Source organism: Myotis nattereri (genome assembly GCF_964212035.1).
Source record: "Myotis nattereri genome assembly, chromosome: 3".
Taxonomy (NCBI): Eukaryota; Metazoa; Chordata; class Mammalia; order Chiroptera; family Vespertilionidae; genus Myotis; species Myotis nattereri.
The window spans coordinates 17,527,332-17,544,385 of NC_138077.1; positions in this window are offsets into that span (position 1 = coordinate 17,527,332).

Sequence of the window (17,054 nt, forward strand, 5' to 3'; positions counted from 1 at the left end):
GATTATGTTAAGTGAAGTGATGAAAATATTTGGAAGGATAGATTTTTTTTTAGTACTTATCAAATCTCACCATAGGACTACCCAAATAGGTCCAGTCCTGCAAAAACAAATTGGCCTACATTTAAAATGTCAGTTCAGGCAAATATATATAAGGAGGAAAACCTCAAGCCATTAATTATAGTAATTCAGCCACTTCTCAAAAATTTACTCTAGTGAAGAAGTATAGTGACACTCACATTCCACAATCGTCTCAAGTCATGAGAAAACTTCTATTTGGCTTCATAATACACCATATGGCTTTTTTCCTTTTTTAAAATTTCTTTATTGATTAAGGTATTACATGTGTGTCCTTATCTCCCAGTTACGCCCCTCCCCCCAACATCCCCACTCTTGCCCTCACCACCCTGTTGTCTGTGTCCATTGGTTAGGCTTATATGCATGCATACAAGTCCTTTGGTTATGATTTTTAGAAAAAACTGTCCAAAAATTTAATTTCATATAATAATATACCAAGCATAGAGCAACTAAACTTCACAGAAGAGGAGACAATATAGCAACAAATATTTTAAACATCTTCTAATAGTAGGGTTCTGTGAAGGACATTGGGAGTGAAAAGACATATGACCTTAAATTTTGGTAATTAGCAAAATACCTGTCACATGCCAGTTACTCCATATCATCTGTGGAATGAACAAATATAATAAAAACGTGTCTCATCTTTCACAGCATCACAGAAATATTGGCTTGGGAATATTGCAAGGATGAGACACTTCCTTGGACAACCCATCATAGATTAGGATGACTAATTTTCATTTTAAATACACATCCTTCTACTTGATAAGTTCTGCTTCTCTTTTATCCTCATGCAAATCAAGCTGCTATGAAACATTTAGTTTACAAAATCTACAGAGTGAAAAATTTTGCGTATCAATGCTCAAGAATTGCTCAAACAGTAAAATAAATTCTGGGTAAATAATCTCAGGTTACATCCATCATCACAATTCATCTACACATCTATTAAAGAGAAAATTGACTCTGTTTAAGATTCTGTCAACTTCTACTTGTATTTTATAATGCTAGGATTAACTTGCAAGTAACATCAACCTAACTGGAAGGACATGGCTTACTAAACTGAAATAGAAACCCATAACTATCTTCAGAAATGGATGTTTTATTGATTTTAGATGAAGTAAATTGAAGGTGAAAGTTGACACTTGTCTCTCTCAACCAGCCTCATTTTCAAGAAAACATATGAAAGAGAAAGTAGATTGATAGTCTCGGGAAGCAATGCACAAGAATAGCTTTTCACAATAGACTAAACCAAAGTAATGCTACAGCGAAAGAATTTGGCAGTCACTTGGTTGTAACACGTTTCTACTCAATCAGTGATCTAAGTGTAGAGGTCAGAGTCTAAATCTTAACAATACTCATTAATAACTCTAATAATCAAGATCTCAAAATTAGAATTCTTATGACAAAGTTTTTATCAGAAACTTAATAATGGCCTTTGAGTAACACTGTGTCTCCTAATATACTTAGGGACTTAAACCAATGACTTTTGACATAAGTAATTTTCTTCGAAGATGAAACTGATTAGATGGTACATACTGGATAGATATCACTAAAGAACTTCAATTATATCCTCTGGCTTAAAAAGTATTATAAAGCTAGTGTTTTTCCTACTTAACAATAGGCTGTAGTTAAATTATTTAGATAGGTTTTCAGAATAAATATTTTTAGTATTTGTTGTTTTATGTCTGTTCTTACTTGCCCATTCAATATGCCTGGCCATGCCTCTTGATAATTTTAGCTGGATTTCATTTGATCAAAGTTAACAAGCTATAATTTAACCCATTGGTGCCATAAAGCTCACTGTATTGCATACCTATATTGTATATTCATGAGCATAATACGTTCTTATTATACATTTGCTGTATACACTTATTGATATAATACATTCATTTGAATGAAACAAAATAATTAACCCAGTGGGTGTATATAATATGTATTGGTTTTGAAAAATGTGTACTAAAGTTTAAAACCAGTCTCAAGACAAATGGTGGCCTAACTTCCCTTTATACTCACTTTCTTAAACCTTTGGCATAATTTTTCCTGCCTATCATGGTAATCAGAGAAAAGTCGAGCAATAAAAAGGCAATGTTTTCGTAAAGGAAACCCACAGTCATATTTCAGGCTAGCACTTTTTTATTCTTAAGTCTTCTTGACATCAGAATTTAATTACTTCCTTAGCAAATATTTATCATCATCATCTACTAGGTGTTAGCACTATTCTCTGACTTCAGAAGTATGGTGAGTTATAAATCTGATTTCAGTGGGTAGAAGATAAGATTTGTATGGAAGTGCAGAAGGTAAGAAGAAACACAGTTCTCTAAATATTTTGGTATTAAAGGGAGAAGCAATTTGGGTAGCTGGAGGGACAGGTTGAAAGTTTTCTTTTTTTGTTTTGTTTTTAAAGATAGTGCTTACTAGAGGTCAGGGACTGCTGTAAGAGCTTTGCAAGGAGTAAATTATTTAAAAATTTTAATAATCCTATTGGGAAGGTAGGCTAAAGTTTATTTACAGACTAGAAAACTTAAGGAAGAAGAAATAATTTCACAAAGGATGCCCAACTGACAAGCAGCAAAGCCAGTTTGTTCTACCTGGTTCTAATGGTCATCAGTGCAATGTGATGCTATCTTTACAATACATATGATATATATATACTAGGGGCCCGGTGCACGAAATTTGTGCACTGGGTGTGTGTGGGGTGTGGGGGAGAGTGTCCCTCAGCTCAGTCTGCCCCCTCTCACATACTGGGAGCCCTCAGGCATTGACCCCCATCACCCTCCGATCGCCTGATCGGCCCCTTGCCCAGGCCTGACGCCTCTGCCAGAGGTGTCAGGCTTGGACAGGGGACCCCCATTTCCCCCCGATCACTGGCTCTGGCCCCCGCCCAGGCCTGAGGCCTCTGGCCCAGGAATCATGCTTGGGCAGGGGACCCCCATCTCCCTCTGATCGCTTGCTCCACCCCCCGCCCAAGCCTGATGCCTCTGACCCAGGCTTCAGGCCTGGGCAAGGGGACCATCATATCCCCCCAATCCCCGGCTCCGCCCCCCACCCAGGCCTGATGCCTCAGCCAGAGGAGTTGACCCTCATCACCCTCCGATCACCAATCACCGGATCGGCCCCTTGACCAGGCCTGAGGCCTCCGGCAGAGGTGTCAGGCCTGGGCAAGGGACCCCCAGCTCCCCGCGGTTGCAGGCTCCTCCCCTGCCCAGGCCTAACGCCTCTGGCCTAGGCGTCCGGCCCGGGCAGCGGGGACCTGCAGTGGCAGCGGGGGGCGCCGCGATCGTGGGCTTCGCTTTAGGCCCAGGCAAGGGACCCCTAGCTCCTGGGACTGCCAGCTTCGACCGTGCCCAGCTCCCATCGCTGGCTCCACCCCTACTTCCTGCTATCACTGGCCAGGGCGGCAAAGGCGCCTGATTCTCCGATCATGGCTGGGGGGCAGGGCAAAGGCGGCTCTTAGCTCCCCTCTGGGGGGCAGGGCAAAGGCGGCTCTTAGCTCCCCCAGCTCTTAGCTCTCCCCTGGGTTTCCAATCACTGTCAGTGGCAGGGGGCTTCTTCCTGCTTTCCCTTTCGCCTCCCTGCATTGTGCCTACATATGCAAATTAACCGCCATCTTGTTGGCAGTTAACTGCCAATCTTAGTTGGCAGTTAATTTGCATATAGCCCTGATTAGCCAATGAAAACGGTATCGCCGTATGCCAATTACCATTTTTCTCTTTTATTAGTGTAGATATGGTATAACTATTGAAATGATTATAGAATACAGAGAAAAAATAGATATTTTGGAAAGATGAATAATGATTAAGATCAAAATTCCTACATAGAACTGGGTGGAGTCAGGTTCGTAAGTGGAGGAATTGACCTCAGACAGGAACAGGGCAGGTCATGTACCACAGAGACAAGAGTGTGCACAGGTAGGGGCAGTGGCCAGATTTGGTCTTAGAGAAATGAAAGTGTTTTCTCCTGGCTGTTTCCGTATTCAAAGAAACAGGAATTAAAGTTTTCCACTTAAATAAAAAGCCAGTGTTTGTGATTTAAAGATAAAAGAAAGAGTTTGAAAAAAATCACTTAAGAGATAGGAAAAGTAAGAGTTACCTGATTTCTAGGCTTTAAAGAAAAAACTACCTTAGAGTAGTGAGATATAAATTAAAAGAGACCAATCAGTGCAGTTGTGTGATTTTTTTCCCCATTTCTAACTGCAGGTGTGTTATAGCAGAAAGTTGAATATAACTTTGTTTGGGATTTTCCCAACTAGTATCATGGAGGAAAGTATGTGTCAGGGAGTTGAGGGTGGGAGCTTGGTAGTGATTGTAAATGATTCACCATTGACTTAAATTGAGTAAAGAGGAGTAATGACATGGCATGTTTGGTGCACAATGAAAAAGTGATGGAATGGTTGATGGACTAGCAGTTCTAATGAGCTCAAAACATTGATAGAAGAGAATACGAGAGAGACCTGGAATGATAAAAACATGTGGTCAGTGAGTCGTGGCTGAAACTGCAAATATTCTTATAGTTAATGGGAAGCTTCAGGCTATGACCACACAATTGCATGGCTGAGATGGATACTGGAAAAAGATTACTGAAAATGAGGTCAAGAAACTAAGCAGCTTAGATGTTAGATTGATTTTATATATGAAATTTGATATTTTAGAGAATTATAACAGAAGTAGTTTGGGAACGGAAGACATGAATCAGTTGCTAAAATTTTCCAGAAGTGCGAGGGAGTGACTGGGAATTTGAAAAATGCCTACACAAAGAGGGACAGCAGTTGGTGTAGCTGATGGCATCTGCTTCAAAGCAGCTGGGCTGATTGAGGGACAAAGATAGATATTCTGGAATCCGCAATGGGAAGTAAGAAGGATACCGCTGCGAGGTGATCTCATCTGTGGGATGCTGGAGGAAAACCTTTTTCTGTTTGAGAGATCTTCAGGGAATGCAGTGACCTCAGAAATAACAAACTTTCATTTAGAGCAAGAAAGCAAGCCGAGAGAATGCTTGGGAAAATGTTGTAGGCACAGGCACATTTTCTGATGACTGAAAGGGCATTCTTAGGAACTTAATGGAAGTGTTTACAACATTTGGGAGCAGTGAAATATTGTGTCAGATTAGTGGGGGGATATAGAGAGACATTAGATGTAAGTGTTCAGATGATGATGATGAATGACCTTTGAGGAGTGAGTTTTTGAGGAGTCAGTAATAGAAACATGGATGTTTGCTTAATGGGATTATTCCCAATGGTTTATTATGGTAAAATGGATATTCAATATTGATTATGATCTGTTTCTTAGGCCTTGTCCCCTAGGCAGTTTAGAGGAGTTAATGGAAAATGGCATGATAGAATAATCCTCGCCTGATTCATCTTTCTTTAGATTATCGCACCGATTGTTGAATGCTTGCACCCTTCAGAACCCTTGCCTCATAGCCAACTCCTGTTCTTCAGGATTTATTAATTTAAGTGGATAAGAGTTGTAAAGAATAATAAATGTGGTATTTTTGTTAAAATACTTTAAGTCACAAATCTAAAAACTGTGATTATCAAGTCATTGGTAGAAAGATAGCTTAGCCTAATGGGATTAATTACCATTTACTACGTACCCATAATACCAGTCATAAAATCAGATCAGAAAAGCAGAGACAGAAAAAAATGTTTTCCATGTTCCACCTCATGGATCAAATATACCATTTACTTTTATAATCTTGTTTCTCTCAACTCTCTGGAATATTATGCAAACCTTTATTGTAATACTTGTCACAAGGTGATCATACTTTTTATATATACTTGTCTATCCGCTGGACTATAAACTTTCCAAAGGCATGAAAGAGTATTCTTCTTTATCTTTGGTTCTAGGATACTTGGCATACCTTGGCAGCATGGCATTATGGTATTTGAAGTATCTTATATAATAAAAGGCTAATATGCAAATTGTCCCCTTGACCAGATGTTGGACTGGGAGTTTTACCAGGGGGCGGGGCCAGCTGGCCAACCACCCACGGCCTCTCCCTCAGGTTGGCCCTGAGATTGGCCTCCCCACCCCCATCAGGGGAGGGGCTGGCAGGCCAACCTCCTGCATCCCCTCCCCTGGCCAGCCTGGCCCGATCAGCCCTAATCAGGGTGGGCAAGCCAGACCCCACCCGTGCATGAATTCATGCACTGGACCTCTAGTATGTTATAATTGAGGTTCTTAACACATTTCCATTTAACCTACTTACCAGATTAATTAGCAGTCTCCATTCTCTCTGTAAAGTTTGTTGAATAATGCAAACAACCTCTTGAACTTACTGCTCTACTCACACATTCTGCTTCCTAAGCTACTTAATGGCAGTTGATTCATTCATTTGTTTATGTGCTAGACAGTGTTCCACTTGGGAGATAGTAGTGAACAAAAAAAGACAAAAATCTCTTCCTTGCTGGGTAATGGCTGGTACTTCATGTATATAGTTCTCAAATAAGTTTGGGTGATTTTGGCTACAAGTAATAGAAATCCCAACTAAAAGAGGGTTACATAGTAAATGAGTTGGTTCAAATAAGAAGTACAAAGTTGGGCAGGATTTAGGATTGGTTGATCCAATCCTCTCCAAAATCTATTCATTGTTTCACAAGTATAGTTAATATCTTTCACTTAACTATACTGTATCCTTGCACTGAAATGGAATGTCTACCCAAATTTTACTTTGGCTTTTGTGTTCATCTCATATGCTAACTCTGCACTGACTATTTTAAATTGAGTAAAATAAAACATTCAGTTCTTCACTCTCATAAACCATATTTCAAGTGCTTGACAGCCACATATGGTTTGTGGTTACATATTATAGAACACACAGAATCACTTCCATCATCATAGAAAATTTTGTTGGACGTTGCTGCTCTACTTCCCTGAAATAAGATACTTTTTGAAACTGCATACTCTTTTTTTGCACTTTTATCTCTCAATGCTTAGAGCTTTTTTTGCTTTATTGTTTCATTTTTTTTCTTTAATTGTATATTGCATGTGGGTTGTTCTTTTAAATATTTCAAATTTATATATATATATATATATATATATATATATATATATATATATGGCATAATATGCTAATTAGAGTGGACAGCCAAACAACCTTCCAGACCTCATTCCGGATGTCCTTCCCGATGAAACCATGGTGGTGGGGGCTGAGGCAGAGGCAGTTAGGGGTGATCAGGCAGGCAGGCAAGCAGTTAGGGGCATCAGGAAGGCAATCAGAGTGATTAGGGGCAATCATTCAGGCAGGCAGACAAGTGGTCGGAGCCAGCAGTCCCCTGCGGGATCGGGCCTTAACCAGCAATTAGACATCCCCTGAGGGGTCCCGTATTGCAAGAGGGTACAGGCTGGACTGAGGGACCCCCTCCCCATGCACGAATTTTGTGCACCAGGACTCTAGTATATATATAAATCTGTACAAGATAGTTCATTTTAAGATCAAGGAAATTCTCTGTTGCATGATGACTAATATCTTATTGGTTTGAATTTGAACATTATTATAAGATTTTAAATTGACATGACATACTCAACATGAAATGCAGAAAGGGAGCATTTTTTTAAATTGAATCTTCATTTTAGAATAGTTTTAGATTTAGTAAACTTGCAATGATAGTACAGAGAATTTCCACATACTCCACATCCAGTTTCCCCTATTGCTAATATCTGATATTAGTATGGTAGATTTGTTGCAATCAATTAGATAATATTGATATATTATTATCAACTAAAATTCATACTTTGATTTGTTTTTCACATAATATTTTTCTGTTCCAGTATCCCATACATGATATAACATTATATTAAGTAGCCATGCTGTCTTGCCTATGACAGTTTCTTCTTAGACTTTTCTTGTTTTAGATGACCTTTATCATTTTGAAGAATACTAGTCAGGTACTCACAGAATGTCCCGAAATTGGAATTTTATTGATGTTTTTCTCATATTTAGAATGAAACATTTTGAAGTGACCATTTAAAAACTGATATTCAATACTTTTAAAAATAAAATTAAAGTCAATCAAAAGAATAGATATCTAAGGATTGAGACTACAATTAAAGCATTACAATCATGATTGGTATATGAAACATAGTATATAGCTGAACAGTTAATACTAATTGAAATTCTCAAGGGCTTGGGATTTGGAGTGCTAGAAGTCTTTATACAGGGAACATTATAAACATGAAATGGGGAAATGGGTGCCAAAATCTTCTATTTCAACAAACTTTCTTTTTTAAAAATCTTCATCTGAGTACATGCTCGTTGATTTGAGAGAGAGGGGAAGGAAGAGAGAGAGAGAAAGAGAGAGAGAAAGAGAGAGAGAGAGAGAGAGAGAGAGAGAGAGAGAGAGAGAGAGGTCAATGCAGGAGAAAGAACATTGGCTGGTTGCCTCCTGCATGCTCCCCTACTGGGGATTGAACCCCTAACCCAGGTATGTGCCCTGACTGGGAATCGAACCCACAACCTTTCGGTATACTGTATAACACTCCAACTAACTGAGCCATATCAACCAAGGCCAAAATTTCTTTTAAAGCAACCATTTTCAAGCTATTTTGAGCAAAAGTTTCCAGGAAAGTGATTGAGTTCATGCCAATATCTATAAAAAACAGGATAAATCTAATAATATTCTTGAGTCAAATTTTTTTCTAAGAGAAAGATGCATATTATTAATCAAATAAGTTCAATAGTAGCTATATTAAAATGTCGAATGGAGTCTCATAATAGGTCCACTGGTCATCATTTCACTCATTTGCTCCTCTGGGACTGCCATTGAGGATTTGGAGTGCTAGAAGTCTTTATACAGGGAACATTATAAACATGAAATGGGGAAATGCGTGCCACTTTGAAACAGTGTGGTGATGTGTTTATGTACAAAAGTATGAATACACGAATATGTGCGTTTAGATAAGTCAGTAATGTGAAGGTAATTCCTAATTTTCTTAATTTATCATATTTTTTTCATGACCACTGGGTATAAAAATACATTCCAAAATATCTATACGTAATTATGTGCATATTTTGATCTAAACTTCATATATTTGCTTAAAACTATTTCCTAAAATAATAGTCAAATGGGTAGGCTGAAGAGAAGAGCAGACCATCCTCCAGAGGAGTGAGAAAAACAAAGAAAAAGTGGGTCAAAGCTGGGCAGGTGATTCTATTACATTTTAGTTTAATATTGTTCTTATTTTACCAGTCTCATATTGTTATTTATTTCATCACTAGAGGCCCAGTGCACAAATTCATGCATGGGTGCGCTCTCTTGGCCTAGCTGGCAATCGGGGTCGATTGGTGCCATGGGAGGTTGGCCAGGAGGAGGGGCTATAGGAGGTTGGCTGTGGGAGTGCACTGACCACCTGCATTGAAGCTCCTGCATTGAGCACCTGCCCCCTGGTGGTCAGTGCACATCATAGCGACCGGTTGACCTGTCGTTCAGTTGTTCAGTCATTTAGGCTTTTATATATATAGGTTATAAAAGTCAGCCTACTTTTAGAATGCAGACCTCTCTTTTCTTACACTTCTAGAGGAGGAAAGCTGATATTACTTTGGTGCCTAATTTGTGCAACTTGCTGTGTTAGGCAATTATAAGCTTTGTCCCATTTAATTACATCTACAAACCTGGGTAGTTTTATTATTTTAATCCTGTAATGAAGAACTGATGTTTTAAGAAATTACATAATTTTCCCACTATCAAAAAGCTGTTAAGTGAAAAAACTCATACACATGTTGTGTAATCTTAACTAAAACTCATGCTCTATCTATTGATAAAACATTTCCCCCCAAGAAACCAAAACATTTCCAAAATGATTGGATTGACTCAGGCTATATTCCTAAAGTATACCCTCAGGGAACATAGTTTCATGTCTGATAGTTCTTCTCTTTTTCAAGATCAGGGAGCAGAGCAGTTAAATTTAGGGTTGGTTAATCCACTAACTCAAAGATCTACTCTCTGTTCCACATGCATGGTGTTTCAGTCATTTATATTTAGTATGCCTCACAGCTGAGACAACAATTCAGGTAGGGCTCTTCAGCAAACCAAACAGAAGGTTTAAAGGACATAGCAAGAGTTTCCATTGTCATGAAAGGCTAGGTTTTCTAATAGGGACAACTCCTCTCAATTCACTGAGTCATGTCTCAACAGGGCTTTAGGAAGTCGTCTGTTACCAACACGTATCTCCAGAACACGAATCAGGGAGCCTGTTAATAAATCCCCTAAAGGAGTCAAGGCCACAGTTGTCTTGGGCAGATTTTATAGAATCCTGACTAAATGGTTTGCCTAGTTATTCTGTTCTCTTGAGCTGTTTTCAAACTGAGTTCAGACATTTGTCCTTGATGCAAACAATCACTCCAGCAGAGAAAATGATTATGATTAAAACACGGTTATGTTTTAATCCTGTTTGCACAATGTTTGATCATTGAAATATGGTTAAAATCAGGGGTTAGGAATATAAGAATATAATTATCTCCACAATTTCAAAAGCCAGTAGAGAAAGATTGCTAGGAAATGTGTGTGTGTGTGTGTGTGTGTGTGTGTGTGTGTGTGTGTGTGTGTGTGTTTGTGTGCTGTAAGACCCCTGCAGAGGGTATCTGCACCTATATAATTATAACACCTCGTGAGGACTAGATGGTGATTTTGATGACACATGTAGAAATTGGAGTTTATGAGCATGAAGATCTGTTTAGTAAAACTCTTACTTTTGTTCCAAATTTCAATATATAATTTTCACAGCCCTTTTCATCAAGGTGAAAGAGAACTCATTCAAAATGTAATTTGTTCCATATTTTGGAATTGTACCATTTACGTTGTACTGAATTGGCAGTTTGTTGCTATAGAGAGAATAATACAGAGAACATATTGGGCATGTCTACCTATATTATCATGGTTGACTGTTAACTACATCAACTATTATTTGGACATTTATAGGACTAAACAATGATTATGGGGGAAAAGTTCATGATATTTTGGCTTTTTGTTCTAGCACACTTTAAAAAATTGACCCTACTATAGCTGTTCTTGAAATGCTTATTGTAAAAGCATAACTGTAAGTTTTAAAAGTTGGATTGAAATTTAATCTATATGGCAATAGAAGTTGGAAGAATCCAAGCTCAATTCAGACTAAACTGTTGGAGCAGTTTTTTATAAACCCAAGGATATAAAGAAACAAACCATCTATCACTTAACAGTTTTTCAACAAAGGGCATAATGTGTGAAGAAATTACCTAAATTCTTTAGCATGTGTTTGTCTCTTTTATGGTATATTTTATCTGTGAAAAATAAAAAAAAATATGAATTACATAATGGTTCATATTCTTCTCTCTGATTCTGAGGGTAAACCTTCCAGATCTTCATTAAACACTTTTATTTTATTATTATTATTATTTTACTAGAGGCCCAGTGCACAAAAATTTGTGCACTCAGGGATAGGGGTCCCCTCAGCCCCGCCTGTGCCCTCTCACAGTCTGGGACCCCTCGGGGATGACCACCTGCTGGCTTAGGCCTGCTCCCTAGGGGATTGGGCCTAAGATGGCAATCAGACATCCCTCTGGCAGCCTGGCGGCCCTTGGGGATGTCCACTTGCCAGCGGGGAGCAGACCTAAGCTGCAGTCAGACATCCTTAGCCCTGCTGAAGAGGCAGGAGAGGCTCCCACCGCGACTGCTGTACTGGCAGCCATCAGCCTGGCTTATGGCTGAGCAGAGCTCCCCTCTGTGAGAGCTCACTGACCACCAGAGGGCAGCTCCTGCATTGAGCATCTGCCCCCTGATGGTCAGTGTGTGTCACAGTGTCCAGTTTTTCCCAGTCTTTCTGCTGTTAGGGTCAGTTTGCATATTACCCTTTTACTATATAGGATAGAGGCCTGGTATATGGGTGGGGGCTGACTGGTTTGCCCTGAAGGGTGTCCCGGATCAGGGTGGGGGTCCTGCTTGGGTGCCTGGCCAGCCTGCGTGAGGGGCTGATGGCTGTTTGCAGCTGGTCACACCCCCTTCAGGGTGGGGGTCCCCACTGGGGTGCCTGGCCAGTCTGGGTGAGGGGCTGAGGGCCGTTTTCAGGCTGGTGGGCGACTGAAGCTCCCAGCTTCTTCTTTTTTTCTTTTTTTTTATTCTGGGATTTATTTACCTTCTATAGCTGTCACTGGAGCTGAGAGCCAGCTCCAGCTCTGAGGCCCAGCTCCAGCTCTGAGGATAGATAATGGAATTATTAGCTTCTACAATTGCAACATTGTTGCTTCCAGAGCTCAGAGCTGGGCCACGGCAGGCGGGGAACCTTGGCTTCCTCCATCACTGGAGCAAGCAAGCCTCATGTTCGCTTCAGCTGCGTGGCTGCAGGCCGCCATCTTTGTTGACAGTTAATTTGCATATCGCCCTGATTAGCCAATGGGAAGCATAGCAGAGGTATGGTCAATTACCATGTTTGTCTATTATTAGATAGGATTGATTTCAGAAAGGAAGGACGAGGGAGAGAGAGATAGAAACATTAATTATGAGAGGGAATCATAGATCAGCTGCTTCCAGCACATTCTTAGTGGGGATTGAGCCTGAAACCCAGGCATGTGCCCTGACTAGAATGGAACCTTGACCTCCTGGTTCATAGGTTGGTGCTCAACCACTGAGCAACACTGGCTGGGCTTTTATTTTGTTTTTATACAAAAATCTCTGCTACACATGTTTCACTTTCAATACAAGTTAAGTTGTAATTAAATTGACCTTAAATATATAGAATCTACACCATAGCATGTGTTAAAATTGCAATGCTATTATTTTCCTTTCCTCTATCATTCTCACTACCTCATAAAACCAAAACAACATGCTAACATAGAGTACCATTATATCTAAAGTGATTTTCAATCCAAAGCACTGGCTCTCAAACATAGATGCACATTGGAATAATCTGGAACATTTAACAAAAGCTAACGTTTGGTTCCTACTCTCCCTGAATTGATTGATAGGGACTGTGGGTTTGGGATTTTTATAAGAAGTTTTAAAGGCTCCATCGATAATTCATTGTGGGACAAAGTGATAACCACTAGTTTAGAGTAGTCGTTCCCAATCTTGTCTAAACTTTGGAAACTTCTAGGAATTCTTTAAGACACTGGTGGCAAATTCCAACATTTCACCTTGATGTAATTGGTCCGAACTGCAGCCAGAACAGGAGAAGTGTCAGCCCACTCTGAGATGTTTCTAGGAAATAGCCAAGGCTAAGAATGACCCATTAGTACTTCACTGTTTGTTGGGTCAGAAGAAGATCAATACAATTTTCACATTTATACAGTTTTGCACATTGAACTTTTAAATACATAAAATGGAAATTTTGAGTTTTAAAATAGATCTATTTGAATGTAGTTTAATGAATTAAGAGCAACTGATAATTACATGTGAAGACCTCCAAAAAGAAAAATCTTGTCCTCATTGGGAAGGTGTATGACTCAAGGGCAAAGTTACTACTATTTGAAGAAAGAAAATTATAAAAATGTAATCCAAAGGAGTTATTTTTGTTGCAAGTAGAACAATTAAGATCATCCTTGGAAGAAGTTTATTACTCATACGTAAGAACCAGATAGGAAAGGGGAAAGGCACCGTTTGTCAGATTCACCACTTTTCCACTTTTAAAAGGAGCATGATAAATTCTCAAATAAATATTTTCAGATGTGTCAAAGTCACCTAACATGTTTATCCTCCTTAGAATTTTCTTAAAAACGCAAGTTCTTGCCAACTAATGTAAACTGTCAATTGCTAAGTGGAAAAGGAAAGAAAAAAAGTGGAAAAGGAGTATCTATTTTAAGACTATGGGGTGCTTCTGAAAGGTACAGTATTTTCTTTCTTTCAATGAAAATCTTGATAATACATTCAGAGAGAAGTCAGGTGTAAACTGCTAAAGATTTTTCTACACGTGTGGAACGGTTTTATATGGTTTTGTTACTGTAGCTTGCTAAAGTGTTGTATAAACACAGGATGAGTGATTTCCTATAACTTAATACATGCAAATGCTTAAAGTATTTTTCCCCTCCAAAAACATATCCAAATTATTACACTCAAAATGGCATAGTGTGAAGGATCGTGATCTCATTCTTCAGTATCAACTGAAAAAGTCTCCCTAATTTTTTATCTTTTAACATCTGGGTGATTGTGTGTGTGTGTGTGTGTGTGTGTGTGTGTGTGTGTGTGTTGTACTTGATGATGGAGACTTCATTTCTCTAAGCAATTATTTCCCGTAAAAGTTCTTTCTAGAATTCTACCATTTACATTGTAGGATAGATATTTTGTTAGCAAAAGTAATGTTAATGGCCCTGACCAGAATGGTTAAGTGGTTAGAGCGTCACCCTGCACACTGAAGGGTCATGGGTTCAATTCCAGGACAAGGGCAAGTACTTGGATTGCAGCTTATAAGGCTCCCCACCCCCGATTGGGGTACCTGCAGGAGGCAACCAATTGATGTGTCTCTCTTACATGATGTGATGTTTCTCTGTCTCTCTCCCTCTCCCTTCCTCCTTTCCACTCTCTCTAAAAAAGCCATGGGAAAAATATCCTCAGGTGAGGATTAACAACAACAACAAAATGATGCCTCATGTCTACTTATACATGACAAATGCCAATAAAATGATATAATCAGTACATAAAGCATGCGGAGATTGAGAGTTCCATTATTCATCATTCACTAAAAAGAAGAAAAAAGGTTAAAACTGAGAGTAGGTAAAGGGTCATTGGCAATAAAGTAGCCATTTAATCAGAGTTAATAAAATAAAGAAACTACAAATGATTTTGTGTGCCAGGCTGACCTAGGAGAACCTATTCTTAAAGGGATTATCTAAACCTGGAAACTTTCTTAAGTAATGGATTAAAATAAAAAAACCCTAAAATTTATGATATTAAGTACAGCAAGATAATTCCAATATTTTAGAGCAAAAATAAGACCTATATTGAACTTTATAAATGTATTAAAAGTTTGTCTTTTTGCCTCGTTAATTATATCTCATTTTTGAGGTCCTTTTGGTTGATCTGCCTTTTGACCCATGTGCCAGCATTATCTATCCTACTGACCGGGCAAGATAAAAATATAATTAATACCCTGTTTCCTATTGTACAAACATAATAAACATTTACCTAGCAAACTATTGAATTAGCTCCCGTCTAGCCCATAAAGTTACTGAGATAACCTGAACACAGATTACTCCACTTATTTGTGTGTTGTAGATATGGTTTAACTAATTGGAAAATGTCAAAATGTCATGACCCCAATAACATTTAGGGTCACAGGCACTATGTCTGACATGAGGCGCACAACAAATGAGAAATGGGATAAAGTTCAGAAAGGTTCTTCCTCAACAGGGTCACAGTCCAGGGGAGTATAGAGGACAGCAGGCAGCTAAAATGCAGAATGATGTTCAGAGGTTTACACAAGTCATATGGGATCACAGAAAAAAGGCATCTGTCCCAGACTGGAGGTGATGGGGATGGGGCAAAGTAATAGGAAAGCTTTTTTGTTTTTATCCTCACTCATGGATATTTTTTTCATTGGTTTTCAGACAGAGTGGAAGAGATGAAGGGGAGGGAGAGAGAAACATGGACGTGAGAGAGACACATCATTTGGTTGCCTCCCGCTTGTGCCCTGACTGAAGCTGGGATCAAACCTGTAACTGAGATATGTGCCCTAGATCGGGAATTGAACCCACAACACTTCAGCCTGTGAGCCGACACTCTAATCACTGAGAAAATGTCCAGAGCACTAGGAAAGGTTCTTGAGGGATATGAGGCCAAGTTGGAATCTTAATAAACCTAAAATATACTTAAATAGTGAAGAGATAGCCAGTTGTTTTGGAGAAATAAACATTGAAAGCGTGAGGCAGCCAGGAAGTAAGAAAGGTCTAAAAAAGGTACTGAAATTAGGTAAATGTAAGTGGAGAACTGAATACGAAGATTTGAAAGGCAGAATATATTTGAAGGAATTCTAGGCAAGTGTGCTATGATAGGATAAACAAATGAAAGCCAATAAAATATGTTAAGCATTTAAGGGAGGGACAATGATGGCAATTGTGTCAATCAACTTGATCATATCTGCATTTAGAAAAGCAACTATCTGACAGCAGATTAGAAATGGAAAGAAGTGGAGAGCTCAGTTAGGAGGGATCTGGTAAGCAGAATTCCAAAATGATTTCCAATGACCGTGGTGTAATCTCCTGCCTTATTTGGAGGTGACACCTGTGCATATGATGAAACATTTGTGATGATGTTTTTATTATATGAGAGGGGTTGTGCAGATGTAATTAAGTTTCTAAATATTTTGACCTTAGCATGGGTATATTATCCTGAATGGGCTGAACCCTTGGTTAGGTTCAGAGTTCTTGGCACAGGAGATTCAAAGTGTGAGAACAATTTAATGAGAAAGACATACTCCGTTGATGGCTTTCAAGATGGAGGGAGCATGTGCCAAGCTATGTGGGTGGCTTCCAGTGGCCTCTGGAGGACTGCCAATAAAGACACAGAGATCTCAGGCCCACAATTGCAAGGAACTGAATCCTGCCCAAACCATGTGCATCTGGAAGAGGATCCCAATCTTCGTATGAGATTGGAGCCAGGATGACACCCTGGATTTAGTCTTGTGAGATTTGCAGCATGAAGCCCAGCATGCCCATATTCCTGAGGTACAGACTTGAAAATGATTTAAGTGGATGCTGTTTTACATTTGCTAAATTTGTGTGCTTGTTATGCAACAACAGAAAACTAATACAAGGGGGACACATCAGTCAAAACAGAAAATCAATTTATATTACACATTGTACTTTACAGAGCAATTTAGAGTTATACTCAGTTGCAGTTTGTCATTATATTTTGGGCTATTTCAATAATTTAATTATCTTCAATATTGAGAATGATAAATTTTTAACAGTCCTTTTGTGTGCATCTGCCATTCTCCTCCCCCAAACTCTTTTCTCTGCACAAATATTTCTCAATATATCACAAATTTGATGACTGTTTTTGTATAAAGACCTGAATTAAT